We start from the raw sequence: 14,765 nt of genomic DNA, 5'->3' as shown, positions 1-14,765 counted from the left end.
ATGGCACAAGTATACATATGTAACAAACCTGCACGTTATGCACATGTACCCTAGAACTTAAAGTATAATAAAAAAATAAAATTTAAAAAAAAAAAAAAGAAAAGTAAAAGGTTAGTGAGATTAGAAAAGACTAAAAAAGCACTTTCAATGAAATTGACCTAAATGACATTTATAGAGCACTTCATCCAAAGTATTGGAATAAATATTTTTCCCAGTACAGATAGAACATTTATCATGATAGACCATATTCTGGCTCATAAAACAAACCTGAATACTTTTTAAAAATAGTAAAATTATACAAATATATTCTGATCAATATGGAATTGAATTAGAAACCAGTAACAGAAAGACATCTGAAAAGTTCCCAAATATTAAAAAAAAAAAAACCCTGAACAATACACTTAAATTACCCATGGGTCAAATAGGAACTCATAAGAAATGGAAAATACTTTGAAGTGAATAAAAATGATAATGCAAAATACCAATTTTGCAGATTGCAGCTGAAGTAGTAGTGCTCAGAGGACAATTTATACTAAGAAAGGCTATATTAGAAAAGAAGAAAGGGCTCATATCAATAATCTAAACTTCTACTTTAAGAAACTATAAAGTAAAAGCAAATTAAGCTCAAAGTAAGGAGAAAGAGGGACATAAACATAAGGGTAGAAATCAATAAAATATTATGTAAAACAGAAAAACAAGAGAGAAAATCAACAAAACCAAAAGCTAATTTTTTGAGTAGATCAATAAAATTGTTAAACCTCTAGTCAGACTGTTCAGGAAAAAAACAAAACAAAACAAAGAAGACACAATTTACTAATATCAGGAATGAGAGGGGTGATACCACTGCAGATTTTACGGATAATGAAAGGATATTATAGACAATTTTAGGCTAATAGTTTCAACAACTTAGATGAAATCAGCAAGTTTCTTAAAAGATGTAAGCTACCAAAGCTCACTCAAGAAGAAAGAATTTGTAGTTGAAAACCTTTCTGCACAAAAAATTCTAGGATCAGACAGCTTTTCTGGTCATTTTTACCCAATATTGAAGAAAGAAATAATACCAACCCTACGCAAACATTTCCAGAAATATAAAGATGAGGGGATACTGTACAACTCAGTCTATGAGCCAGCATTACCCTGAGACCAAAACCAGTCATAATCAATACAAGTAAAGAAAACTATATATCAATATCTCTTACAAGCATAGGCATTAAAATGTTTAACTAATTTTATGAAATCAAACCCAGTAATACATTTAAAAGATACTACATCATAGTTAAGTGAAATTTATTCAAGGATTGCAAAGTTGGATTAATATTTGAAAATGTCAGTATATAATAATTCACCATATTATCAAAGAAGATCCGTATAATTATCTTAGTAATGTAGCAAAAACACATTCAACAATATTCAATGTCCATTCCTGGTGTTAAAGATAGAAACTTCTATGCAAACCTGCCATAGAAGAGAGCATCTTCAAACTGATAAATGGAAAACCTACTGCTAGTATCACACTGAATGCTGAAAGACTGAATGCTTTTGCCCAAAGATCAGGAGTAAGGTAAGAGTGTCTACTTTCACCACTTCTGTTCAACATTTTACTGGAGACCATACTGAATACAATAAGGTGTGAAAATACATAGAAGACGTATGTATTTGGAACAAAGATATTTTATTCCCAGACTACAGGATCATCTCTGTAGAAAATCGAAAGGGATCTACAAAAAAGCTACTAAAAGTAATAAGTGAGTTTAGCAAGGTTGCAGGATACAAGGTCAATATACAAAAATCAATTTTTTTTTACCCTAGCAACAAACAAAAGAAAATTGAAATTTTTTAAATATTATTTTCAATGCCATCAAATAATATAAAATACTTAGGAATAAATTTGACAAACAACATGGAAAACATGTACATAATATTGCTGAAAGAAATTTTCAAAGACCCAAATAAGTGGAAAGATATGTTTATGGATCAGAAAGCTCAATAATGGTAAGATTTCAGTTCTCTCCAAATTGATCTAGAGATTCATCATAATCCCATTCAAAATCCCAGTAGGCTTCTTTATAGATATTGACAAGTTGATTCTAAAATTTACATAGGAATTCAAAGGACCTAGATGTGTCAAAAACAACTTTCACTAAAAACAAATAACTGTCTGGTTTTAAGATTTATAGTAAAAGTATAATAATCAAGACAGTATAGTATTGGTGTAAAAACAGACTTATATATCAATAGAACAGAATAGAGAGTCCAAAATAGACCTACACATATAAGGTCATTTAATTTTTCACAAAGATGGCAAGGCAATTTAATGGGGAAATCTTTTTCAACAAACAATGCTGAAACAATGGAATGATCACATACAAAAAAAATAGGGCCTCAGCCCTTATCTCATGCTATGTACAAAAATTAACTCAAAATGGACCAAAGACTTAAAAGTAAGAGCTGAAAATATAAAACTTCCAGCACAACACTTAGTAGAAACTCTAAGTGACTTTACATCTGGCAAAGATTTTCTAAATAGAATACAGTAAGCATGAGAACTTAAGCAAAATTGATCACTGGACTTCATCAAAATTGGAAACTATTGTTTCCTAAAAAGTACTATTAGTAAAATAAAAAGGTAAGTCACAGATGGGAGACAGCATTTACAAATCACATATCCAATAAAGGAATTGTGTCTAGAATATGTAAAGAATTTTTATAACTCAGTAATAAGAAGATAGGCAATACACTAAAAATAGGCAATAGATTAGAATAGACACTTCACAAAAGAAGAAATACAAATGGCAAATATGCACATGAAAAGATGTTCAACACCATTAGTCATTAAAGAAATGTGAATGAAAACCACAGTGAGATATCATTACACATCCATTAGAACATCTGAAATGAAAAGACTGACCATACCAATGTTGGTGAGGATGTGGAACAACTGGAATTTTCATTCATTCCTCATGGGAATATGAAATGGTATGTTCACTTTGGAAAACAATCTGGCAGTTTCTTAAAAAGTTAAACATATACCTACCTTACAACCCACTCATTCTTCTCCTAGCTATTTACCCAAGAGAAATGAAAATATATACACTAACCCACAAATGCTCATTGCAGCTTTATTAAAAACAGCCCCAAACTGTAAACAACCCAAATGTTCATCAACAGGAGAATGGATAAATAAATTGTGGCATATTTGTACAGTGGGATGCTACTCAGCAATTTAAAAGAGCAAACTGTTGATGCATGCACAACATGGATGAGTCTCAAAATAATTATTTTGAGTGAAATAAGCCAGACAAAAAAGAGTACATCCTGTCTGAATCCTTTTATATAAAATTCTAAGAAATGCAAATTAACCTGTGTTGATAAAAGCAGATCAATGACTGCTTAGGGACAGTGTGTGGGCTGTTTGGTTTACCAAAGGGTATCTCAAAACTTTTGTTGGTGATAGATATGTTCATTATCTTGATTGAGGTGATAGTTTCATGGGTGTACACATGTGTCAAAACTCATCAAAATATATTTTTTAAATATTTGCAATTTATTATATGCTTCAATACAACTGTAATAAAAAGTAAGAGCAAGACTAAAGAGAAATCATGATAAATGTAGCACAGCAGAGTGGTATGATTGATTACACCGAATTGAAAAAAGAATAGGAAGTGATAAAGCTGAGATTAGGTATAGACCACTGTTTTTTTAGGCTTAAAAGATGAGAGGAGCTTTAATAGTAGATGAAGGGGGCAGTGGTGCCAAGAAAAGATTTCTAAAGAAGAGGGACAGTTGAGCATATGAATAACCTGAGGTTAGGAAACTGGTAGGGAGAGAGGGAAGAAAGAGTCATGAAAGAGAATGGATAATAGTGTAAGCAAGGTTCTAAGGGAGATAGGAGAAGGAAAATTAGAGGAGGGTGTACAGAGCAAAGGTGGAGAAACTAGAGGATGAGGGCCAGTTCTTCTGAAAGTAAAAGAGAAATGCGAAGTGAGAGCTAGTGAAGCCAAAGAGACCTTTGTAAGTACGGGGGCAAGGAGCTGAAGTTAGCCTCGAACTCCTTTATGAAGTAGGAGTCTGAGCCATTGTATGGGGTATGGTGACAGTAGAGTGAAAGGGGCTGTTGTTTGAGAGGAGTGATGAAAAATCTTGGAGTACAGATAGGAGGAAAATTGGAGAAAGAGGTGACCTGAGGCATGTGAAAGGATTGCAGGGTGGCCAGAAGGACCAACTGAGGCTGAAAATTCTGTTAGAGGCAACAATACTTGGGGTGCTGCTCCTTTCTCCCATAGTGGCCTTTATGACATCAGAGAAATCATTGGTTTGGAGAGACTCAAAACTGAGGCTAAACAGTGCAGATGTGGTCACTGGAGGGCAAGGGGACGACGAGGCAGTCAATACTAAATCAATATGCTCCAAGATCTAGGCTGGACAAGGAAAAAAGTGAAGAGAAAAGGAAGGTCTTGGGCACTGGACCCCTCAGTGAAGCCAAAGAGCAAATGGCATGGACCCAGCCTCCATTAGGAGATTTGGGCCTCCATGGGATATTGGAGTTGAAGCCACGCCCAGTGATGCCAAGTGAATGGGAGTGGTTGAGGCGCTCAGAAGTTAAAGGTCAGAGAGATATGAGGCCAGGGTGTTTGAGGCGGGACTTCCATGTGTATATTGTTGAGGACACCCAGGATGAGGACAGAACTTGCAGTGTCAAGGAAGCCTGTGAGCTGGTCCTCAGAGTTCAGGAAATGATCATCACAAGGGTGGTAGATACAGGTATAGTATGATGCTCTATGTCTTAATGGAATTTCATGCCCTGAAATCTAGTGGAAAAACCAGTTCCACTACTGAAAAGATTCATTTTAATTTGATTAAATTCTAGGAACAAAGTTTCAATACAGTCAATTTTGTTTTTTTTTTTTCCTATGCCAGTTTTTCTGAAGGGGTAGTTTGAACACTTAGTTCACTGCATCTCTGAGAGAACAAATTAAGATAATGAATTTAAAATGCTCAACCCAGAGCCTGGCACCTAGTAAGTGATCAGTAAATGGAAGCAGCAGCTATTAATATTACGGTGCTTTTGATTTGTTTTACCCATTAAGTAATGTTATCTCTTTGAAGCCTTATTTCTATGGCCTGGGGATTTTCTCTGGAGCTATAAGACACAGTTCTGTCTCTGCAAATGACAAATCCTCTGACACCTAAAGACAGCCAAGACATCTCTCAACCCTAGGCAAAATATCCCCAGTTTCTCCCCTGCTCCTCCAAGGATCTCCTTTCCAGAATCCCAGTGAAAAAAACACAAAGCAAGTTCAGTCATAACTTGTCTGGTTTCACAGGTTCACAGCTAGAGAGAAGTTTAGCCTCAGGACAAATTGTACCTTGAGTCTCGCTCATACATGATTTAGATGATACTTAGATGATACTTTGCACTTAAGACTTTAGAGTTGTTGTTGGACTCAGTTAAGACTTTTGGGTCTGTTGAGATGGACTGCATATATTTTGCATGTGAGAAAGACATGAATTTTGGGGGGCTAGGGGCAAAATGTTATGGAATGAAAGTTTGTGTCCCCCCAGAACTCATATGTTGAAGCCATAACTCCCAATGTGTTGGTAGTTAGAACGGGATCTTGGGAAGGTTAGATGACGTAATGATTACAGAGCCCTCATGATGGGATTAGTACACTTATAAGAAGCGATATCAGAGAACTAACTCTCTCTCTCTAGAAGCAATATCAGAAAACTAGCTTTCCCTCTCTCTCTCTCTCTCTGCGCCATGTGTGGATACAGTGAGAAAGCAATCATCTGCAAGCTGGGAAGAGAGCCCTCATTGGAATTCAACCATGCTAGCACCCTGGTCTTGGACTTCTAGCCCCCAGAACTGTGAGAAAATTAATTTCTGTTATTTAAGCCTCCCAGTCTATGGCATTTTATTATGGTAGCTAGAGCTAAGATGTGTATCTTTACTAGAGTTCTGACTTTACATAGTATCCTTAGCATGTGCATATGTCACATTTTACTTATTCAGTCTTTTAGTGATAGAAATCTAGATTGCTTTCAGTGCTATCACAAACAATGATTTTATAAACATCCTTGCACATGTCCCTTAATGGTTCTGTTACAGAATTATAAACTCATTCATAGAGTTTATGCATATTTAATTTCATTAAACACCTTCAGATTGCTCTCCTGAGTGGCTCTACCACTTCACACTCCAACAAACAGAACTTAATATATGATTTATCATATCATCATCAGCTCATAATATTATCTGGCTTTATAACTTTGCCATTCAAATTTGTGTTAAGCAATATTTTGTGGATTTTTAAATTTGCATTTATATGAGTACTACTGCAACTGGGCATCTTTCCATAGATTCATCCATAGATGTAGTTCCATCTACATCCAAAATGGATTTGAAACAGATTAACATAAAAATTCAGAGAAATAGGGCAGATAAATAAAGATCAAAGAAATGATAGGAAAATCATGTAGAGAAAGGGAGAACCAAGAATGAAACAGTTTCCTCTACCTAACATAACTGAGTTTCCTGGCAGCCAAGAAAAAAAGGAAAAAATGATTCATTTATTCAATAAATGTTTTGTATTGTAGCTTTAAGGTTTGAATTTCTTTGGTCTGTTAGCTGAGTTTCAGGATAGATAGAAAATAAACATAGTTTTGAGAAAATAATCTGACTAAATCAAATCCTCAAAATGTAAGCATCAGAATAACACTAGAGAGAATATTCCTCAGGGCTGAATCATCTTACTAATCATCGTATCTGCAAATAGCTTTTGAGACATTTGTTTTGGTTTGAAAAATATTTTTAAGACATGTTGATTTTTAAGTTATTTCTAAAAAAACTTTTGTTTTGAGCAGTAGAAAGTAGACTGCATATAACCATTCTGAAAATATTTTCACAAAACACTGTGATGCTTAACAGTGCTTAAAGAATTTTGATTTTCAAATATTGGTTTCAAAATGGCTATGAAAATTGCATTCCTCAGGCAAAACTATGGAAATAGTGAAAGAATCAATGGTTGCCAGGGACTGAGGAGAAGGTGGGATGAATAAGTAGAGTGCAGAAGATTTTGGGGGTAGTGAAACTACTCTGTATGGCACTATAATGTTGACTGCATGTCATCATACATATGCCCAAAGCCATAGAATGTTCAACACCATGAGAGAACCCTAGCATAAACTGTGGACTTTGGATAATGATACGTCAATGTAGCGATTCACCAATTGTAGGAAATGTACCACTCTGGTGAGGAAATGTTGATAACAGGGGAGGCTGTGCATGTGTGGGAACAGACAGTATATGGAAGATCTCTGAACCTTCCTGTCAATTTTTCTGTGAACTTCAAACTGCCCTAAAAGATTGTCTTTATTTTTAAAAGCTTATTTACTCCTCCATCACAATGAGCCCCCCTATTGCTGCACTGGGACCAACCAACCATGGCTCCTGCCTGAGGGCTGCAAAGGGTCCCAGCTAGAGGCCTAGATCATTAGATATTTAGCCTTACAAACAAGAAAGGAGCAAGTCAGGGGGCTCCCCAAGGCAAAGGAAGAGTCCTTAGCTCAGTGGTCCCTGGTACTGTCACAAGTGTCTACTGGAGAAGTGTAGAGGGGTAAATGAAGAAGCGGCCCTTTGAACTTCAGCAGTCACCTTATTCAACTGCAGTAGATGAGGCCTTGCAAGCCACTTAGCTAACCCTGGTAGGGTGAAAGCTCTGGATCTTTATGAATCCTGGTATCCCAAAGCAGAAAAAAAAAAACCTCTCAGCAAATACCATTGTTTAAATGTATACTATATTTCAGGTCCTGTACCAGGCACTTAACATGTTGCACTCAATGTTGTCAGCAATCCCATGAGGTAGATAAAATAGTGCTATTCCCATTTTAAATATAAAGAAACTAAGGCTTAGCAACATTATGTGACATCCCCAAAGTTACACAGCTGGTAATTGGGGAAACTGGTGCTAGAACCCAAGTCCAAAGATTTCAAAACCTGAAATCTTTTAATCATTTCACTATATCACCTGCCTCCTCTTCACTCAGCAGTGGGATTAGTAATTGACATCATTATATTTATTATATTAAGAATATATTAATATTGTCCTTTATGCTTACCAAGCACTTTACATCCTTGCTTCTAACTATTTTGTAAGTTCCTTAAGGGTATTAACTGCCTTTTATACTTCCCTTGTAGCCCAATAGTGCTTATCATAGCTGTGGGAACTTACAAGGAAGGGAAGAAAGGAAAGGACTAATATTTATTCAGCACACACTATCCTAAGTATTTTATATGTTTTATCTCATGAAATCTTCACACCTCTTTGATATAACTGCTACTACTAGTATTTCTGTTATAAAGACTGAGGAAACTGAGGCCTAAAGAGCTTTAATGATTTTCTCAGAAAGAAGCCAGACACTAGAGCACATTCTGTATAATTTTGTTTACATGAAGATTAAAAACAGACAAAATGGCTACATGGTAATAGAAGTTATCATAATAGCTACCTCTGCAGGGGATACTAACTAGAAGGAGCATATGGAAGCCTGCTGAGTTGCTGGAAATGTTCTACATTTTTATAGGAGATGGGTACATGGGTGTATACATCTCTAAAAATTCATTAGGTTGTAAATTAAGATTTATGTATTTTTGTATACAAGTTGTATCTCAGTTAAAAGCAAATGAAACAACTTTTTTAACACTTTCTCAGAGAGTTGTAAGTAGTCAATGAGAGAGCTAAAATTTCAATCCAGGTGCATGTGCTCCAACTTTTACGCTTGAAATTCTCTGCCTCCTCTCACTTCTGCCGTTTTCATAAATATCAGCTTGATCCTCCTCTAGATAGTTTTCACTTTCCCTGACAGCTTCACTAGCTGAATACGAGCTGAGAGAAAAGGATTCATTAAATATCCCACCCTCTGGCGCTCTCCACGCCCCTCACTCAACACATGAACTTCTTTTTAATCAAGGGACCACATTTTAATCCTCATGATGTCAATAATTCAAGCAGAGGCATCCATCAAATGGACTTCAGTAATTAAAAGCTGGTGATGTTGAAATAATTCTTCTGCTTACGTTCTACGATTGGAGAGTTTTGCAACCATACACTGGAAGCAATAATAAACAGCTTCAATTTAGTTAATCTATTCAATCTCACCAGTATTTATTGGTCAACTGTTCTGCATAAGTCATTCTACAGGGTCTGGTAAAGACTACAAAGATGATCATGACGGGTCCCTGAGGAGGTCTAAGTCGAGTGGGAGTGGTAGATGTGAATAGGTATCTCAGCTCTGCCGGAAGATGGAATGCTGTTATTAACGTTATAGAGCTGCAAAGTGACATGAGTATCTAGGGACAGACATTGATTTCCGTGGTAGGAAGGTAAGGAATGTCAGGGAAGCCTTCCCAGAGGAGGTGGCTTTGAACTGAACCATGAAGAACGGGACTTGAACTGGATTAAATCCTCAGGATCATCCCTAAATCTTCTGGTTCTCTCCTACCATACATCCAAACTATCCAGACATGTTGGCTCTGTATTCAAAATATATCCTGATCCAACCACTTCCTCCTCACTCCCTTTACTAATACTGGACCAAGCTATCATCATGCGTCACCTGGTCTATTACACTAGCTTTCTAACTGGGTTGTCTCCTTCTCTTGCCTCCAGGATTTTCCTCACCAGGGTTCACAGATCTACTATTTAATAACAAATAAATAAATTGTTGTTGATTGCCTGCATTGAATTCTTTTGTTGGCTTTTAATTTTACTTAGAGCAGTCTCTTGACTGTATTATGGCTTCCACAGCCCTACATGATCTGGCCTCTGCCTAGCTCTCTGATCTCGTCTGCCCATCTCCTTGCTCACTGTACATTAGCCACACTGGCCTCCTTAATATTCCTGAAATTTGCCAAACACATTCCTGCATCAGGCCATTGGCACTCTTGTCCTCTCTGCTTGGAATGCCTCATCACTCACCTCATTCAGGTCTTTTATATGTTCTCTCCTCAGAGAGATCCTCCCTGAAGTCCCAAGCTAAAATAGGAATCCTCTCCACCATTCTCTATCCCTTTGCCCTACATCATTTTTCTTCATAGCTCTTATCACTACTTGACATTTTCTTATATAAATATGTGTCCATTGATTTATTGACTGTCTTCCTCACTAAAATATAAACTCCATCAAAGCAGAGGCTTTTGTCTGTCTTGTTCACTGAAAACTTTCCAATGCCTAGACCACGGCCTTGCACATAGTAGGTGTCCTATCAGTAACTGCTGAATGTACAGTTAGAAATGGAGGTAAAATATATTTCCAGTGGAACACTGATTTGTGCATTCATTCAACACCGTGCAGGGTGCTGAGCATAATGTATGTCTGGGAAGGTAGACCTGACAGATGTGGTCCCTGTCCTCACAGAATTCTCAGTCTCATAAACAAGCAATTACAAACTATAGCATAAGTTCTTTGATGGGGCAAACATTGTCGACTGTGGGAGCACATGAGAGGACTATCCTACAGTGATGAGCACAGTGACTGGCCCATGATATTTATTTATTCATTGAATCATCTGTCAGACATTTATTAAGCATCTCCTCTATGAAAAACATGGTGCTTGGCAAAGGAAATTAGGCAATTAACAAGATGACTCAATCTCTTCTCTTGCATAGCTCATAGTCAAGTAGATGGGATACATGATCAATGTCGGGATATAGAAAGATAAAGGTGAAGAGTGGTGAATGGAATAGAGCCAAGAAGCTAGAGGCAAAGAGGCCTGGGAAGAGGCTGTTGCAATAATCCAGTCAGAAAGTAAGACAAGCTGGTCTGGGACAGAGGGGTTGGGGGTGCAGAGGAGGAGATTAACTTTGCCCATAACTAATAAAGTAAGATATGACCACTTTTCCCCAAAGCACCCTTAACTGGCCTGAAGAACCCCATATCAGGCTTTTCACTCTATCTCTGCTCCCACCATTATGCATGCTGGGTTCTCAGTTGGGAGTCCCCATTAATCCTTCCATTGGCATATCCACTGGCATATTCCATTGCACACAACTGAAATTTACCCCTGGAAGTAAAAATGAGGTGTGAAGGCATTTACCCTACTGCAAAGCAGACTATATTAACCCTACTAAGTAGCAAGTGGAAGACAGGCTGGAGGCAGATGGGAGCCAAGAGGGGTGTGAGAGGTGGAAGGCTCCTCCCTTGAGCCAGCCAACTGGGCAAAGAGAGCCAGACCAAGGGCTGAGTTTCCAGGGGCCCATTCCATTTCAGTTGACTTATTTAGGCATTACTTTATTTATACCCCTGCTTCATTCCACGCTTCCTTCTGATCTCATCTGTTGATCCCCTTCCCCCATCCACCCTTTCAAATTAAGGTCATTAAGATAGATTTCCTTAGGGACCCAGGCTACACCTGTTTCTTGCACATGCTCAAGTGGGAAAGTGTCCAAGGACTGAATACAACTACCTCGTTGTTGGGGAGAAAATTGAGACCCAGAGAAGTTGACCACATGGCTCAAGATGACAGAGCTAATAAGTGGCTAAATCCTGATTGGGTATAGATGTGAGTCCAGGTCTTTTGATATCCCTGGTTCAGGGATGACATTTTCTTATGGTTCAAATGACAAGAACTCACTTTCCAGTGGAGACCTTTCCTAAATGGAGTGAAAGTATCATTTAGTGGAAAAAGAGGATTCCCTTCACAACTTGGGTTGCATTCAACTTCGCAAAAAGCTATACTTTTAAGGGTGAGAGTGTGAGGAAGTACACACGTGCCTATGTGGTGGTTTCTGTCAACTCCACACATACAAATGCAAGCACCCAGGCACACACTTATATGCACATTCACTCCCTTTAGTTGCCCAGAAGATTGGAGCCATCTCTGGTGGAAAAAAAAAAAACCACAACTATTTTTTTTATGATGCAGCAACCATTTGAAGCCTGATGCCACAGTGGTCTGTAGGGCCTCAAAGTGGGTGAGGGGTGACCTCATCATTTGAGCTTCCTCCTGTCCAACTGCAGGCCCCAGCCTTTCTCTTTCTCTCTCACTCCCTCTACTGTCTCATTTTGTCTGTCAGTCTCTCTATTGCTTTGGTCTCTATCACACTTCGTCTCTGTCTCTTTCCTCTATCTTTTGCTGTCTCCTATTTTCTCTCTCCCTCTCCATCACACTTTTCTGCTTACCCACCTTCACACTTTCTGTGTGTTGCTCTGCTTCCCTTCCTCTCTCTCTTCCAAGAAGCCCATAAGGAGTCCCAGGCTTCTGAGCTGACGAGTCAGAACTGCCTTATTCAGCTCTTAACTGGCTATCTTCCTTAATATTTCCACAAAAATAAGTCCCATTTGCAACCTATATTAAAAGCCTCTCTGGAAAAAAATAGTCTTTGACTGCTCCCAGCCACCTCTTCACAGGACTTCGCACAGCGTTCCGCACATACCAGGTGCTCAAAGAATACTCATTCCCCAGCTGCGGCCCACTCCATTGACTGTTCAGCAATCATAAAGTTATCCCTAACCCCAATACCTCCTCTCTGGAGCTAGAATCATTCATGACAGCTGCGAAAGCAAAGAACCTTTGAGCACATGTGTCTGATGTGCACATGTGTCTAGAGAATTCTCTCCCACTCATTGGTACAGAGTCCAGTGAGCACGTATGTCTAGAGAGGTATCTCCCACTTCCCCAAGCAGAAATACATCATTTGCCCCAGGGCCTAGTCTCCTGGAGCCAGACTAGGCCAGTTATGAGCAAGGGTATACTGGTCTGATTGCCACAGCACCTGTCACCTCAGGCCCCTCATCATCCTTCCTACAGCTTTTCCCTACACTAGATCCCTATCTAGTTTTGCTGTTTTCTAGTTGTGGAACTCATGTTTAACGTTTGTCCCCACCATTAGACAGTAGGTACCCCACAAGCGCAAAATGTGTGTCTTTTTACCATTATATCCCTAGGACCAGCACAGTGCCTGGCACAGAGTAAGAATGAATACATATTTGCTGAATAGATCAGCAAATTAACCAGTCACAGTCAGTTTTCTTTCCTGTAAAATGGGATGTATTTGTCCATTTTCACACTGCTATAAAGAACTACCTGAGACTGGGTAATTTATGAAGAAAAGAGGTTTAGTTGACTCACAGTTCTGGAGGCTTAACAGGAAGCATGACTGGGAAGCCTCAGGAAACTTACAGTCGTGGTGGAATATGAAGGGGGAGCAAGGCACATCTTCCCATGGTGGAGCAGGAGAGAGAGAGGGAAGGCGGAAGTGCCACACACTTTTAAACAATGGAATCTCATGAGAAATCATTCACTATCATGAGAACAGCAAGAGGGAAGTCTGACCCCATGATTCAATCAACTTCCCCCAGATCCCTCCCCTGACACTTGGAGATTACAATTTGAGATGAGATTTGGGTGGGGACACAGAGCCAAACCATATCATGAGGACAATACTAACTACTTCCTAGGATTCTTGGAATGATTAAAATATGACTCTCTCTATATATAGACATACATATGTCTATATATAGTGACTGGCATTATATATATACATAGTGGGTTGGGTTGCATTCGGTTTTGCAAGAAGCTGTGCTTGTGTGGGTGAGAGTGTGAGGAAGAAGTATACACGTGCCTATGTGGTGGTTTCTGTCCACTCCACACACACAAATGCAAGCACCCAGGCACACATTTAATATGCACAATCACTCCCTTTAGTAGCCCACAAGATTGGACCCATTTCTGGTGAAAACAAAAACTATTTTTTATGATGCAGCAACTATTTGCAATATATATATATATGTGTGTGTGTGTGTGTGTGTATATACATAAATATATAGAGAGAGTGTATATATAGTGTATATATATGTGTGTATGTATACATATGTGTGTGTGTATATATATATAGTGAGTGATATACAGCAGGTGCTCAGTAAATGTAAGAACTTTGCAGTGTTGCTGGGGGGGACACAATAAAATGACACACGTAGAACTCACTAGTACAGTGCCTGACACAGAAGAGGCCCTCAGTAAATGTCCATGCCTTTCACCACATGCCTGCAGCCAGAGCTGCAGGGTGATCAGTTAAGAGTGAGCCCCCTTAAAATGCCTCCAGGAATGGTGGCCTGTGCCCTCTGGTAGCCTCTCTCAGCAACGCTAAGCAAGTGGACACTTAGTTTGTAATCTCCAAGGCCCCATCTTCAGCCCCTGCCCAGCCTTTCCTGGCTAATTAGATGAGTAACGGTGTTTACTGTCTCTGGCTGGGCAGCTGACGGATAGTCGAGGCTGCAGATCATTAACCTTTCCCGGGTTCCCAAATGTTCTCATTAAGGAGCCCTGTCCTATGTCTTTTTCCAGCCCTGAGCGAGGTCTGTGGGGTTGGCTGGCACGGGGAGCAAGCAGTGAGTGGGACATGACTGCAGTGGTTCTGGGTAGAGTTCTCTGCTATAGCCCCAGGATTCTTTCTGCTCTTTCCCCCACTTACTTCTTTTAGAAAGCTGCATCCTCCTGGAGATATATGCTCTTGGGAACCTCCCACCAAAAGGTTTTCCCTGATTCCGCCTCTGATTGGCTCTGTGACTTTGGGCAAACTACCTTGTCCCTCCCTGCCCCGTTTCCCTACATTTAGAATGAGTCTCTTTGCTCTTTAAAGGCTCTTGCCGCTCTTGGGATCTCTGTTTCAGGAGCAGAAGTGGTGACAGATTACTATAAGACAGGACCCAGGAGATGGAGCTCACCAATGGTGACCCTACTCTAGTCCACCAGCCAACCTAGTT

At 39.1% G+C, this 14,765-nt stretch overlaps 1 long non-coding RNA gene across 1 annotated transcript in view; it reads left to right on the top strand.

Moving 5' to 3' along the window:
• Positions 1 to 5,830, top strand: part of LOC105501841 — a 42,107-nt gene extending 36,277 nt beyond the window's left edge. The window contains exon 3 of the long non-coding RNA XR_001000247.1: positions 5,779 to 5,830. This is a non-coding gene — a long non-coding RNA (uncharacterized LOC105501841). The remainder of the gene's footprint in view (positions 1 to 5,778) is intronic.
• Positions 5,831 to 14,765: the final 8,935 nt, after the last annotated feature.

Source organism: Colobus angolensis, unplaced genomic scaffold (genome assembly GCF_000951035.1).
Source record: "Colobus angolensis palliatus isolate OR3802 unplaced genomic scaffold, Cang.pa_1.0 Scaffold751, whole genome shotgun sequence".
NCBI classification, from domain to species: Eukaryota; Metazoa; Chordata; class Mammalia; order Primates; family Cercopithecidae; genus Colobus; species Colobus angolensis.
The sequence above is the reverse complement of the archived record's forward strand: the minus strand, read 5'-3'. Positions and strand labels throughout refer to the sequence as shown.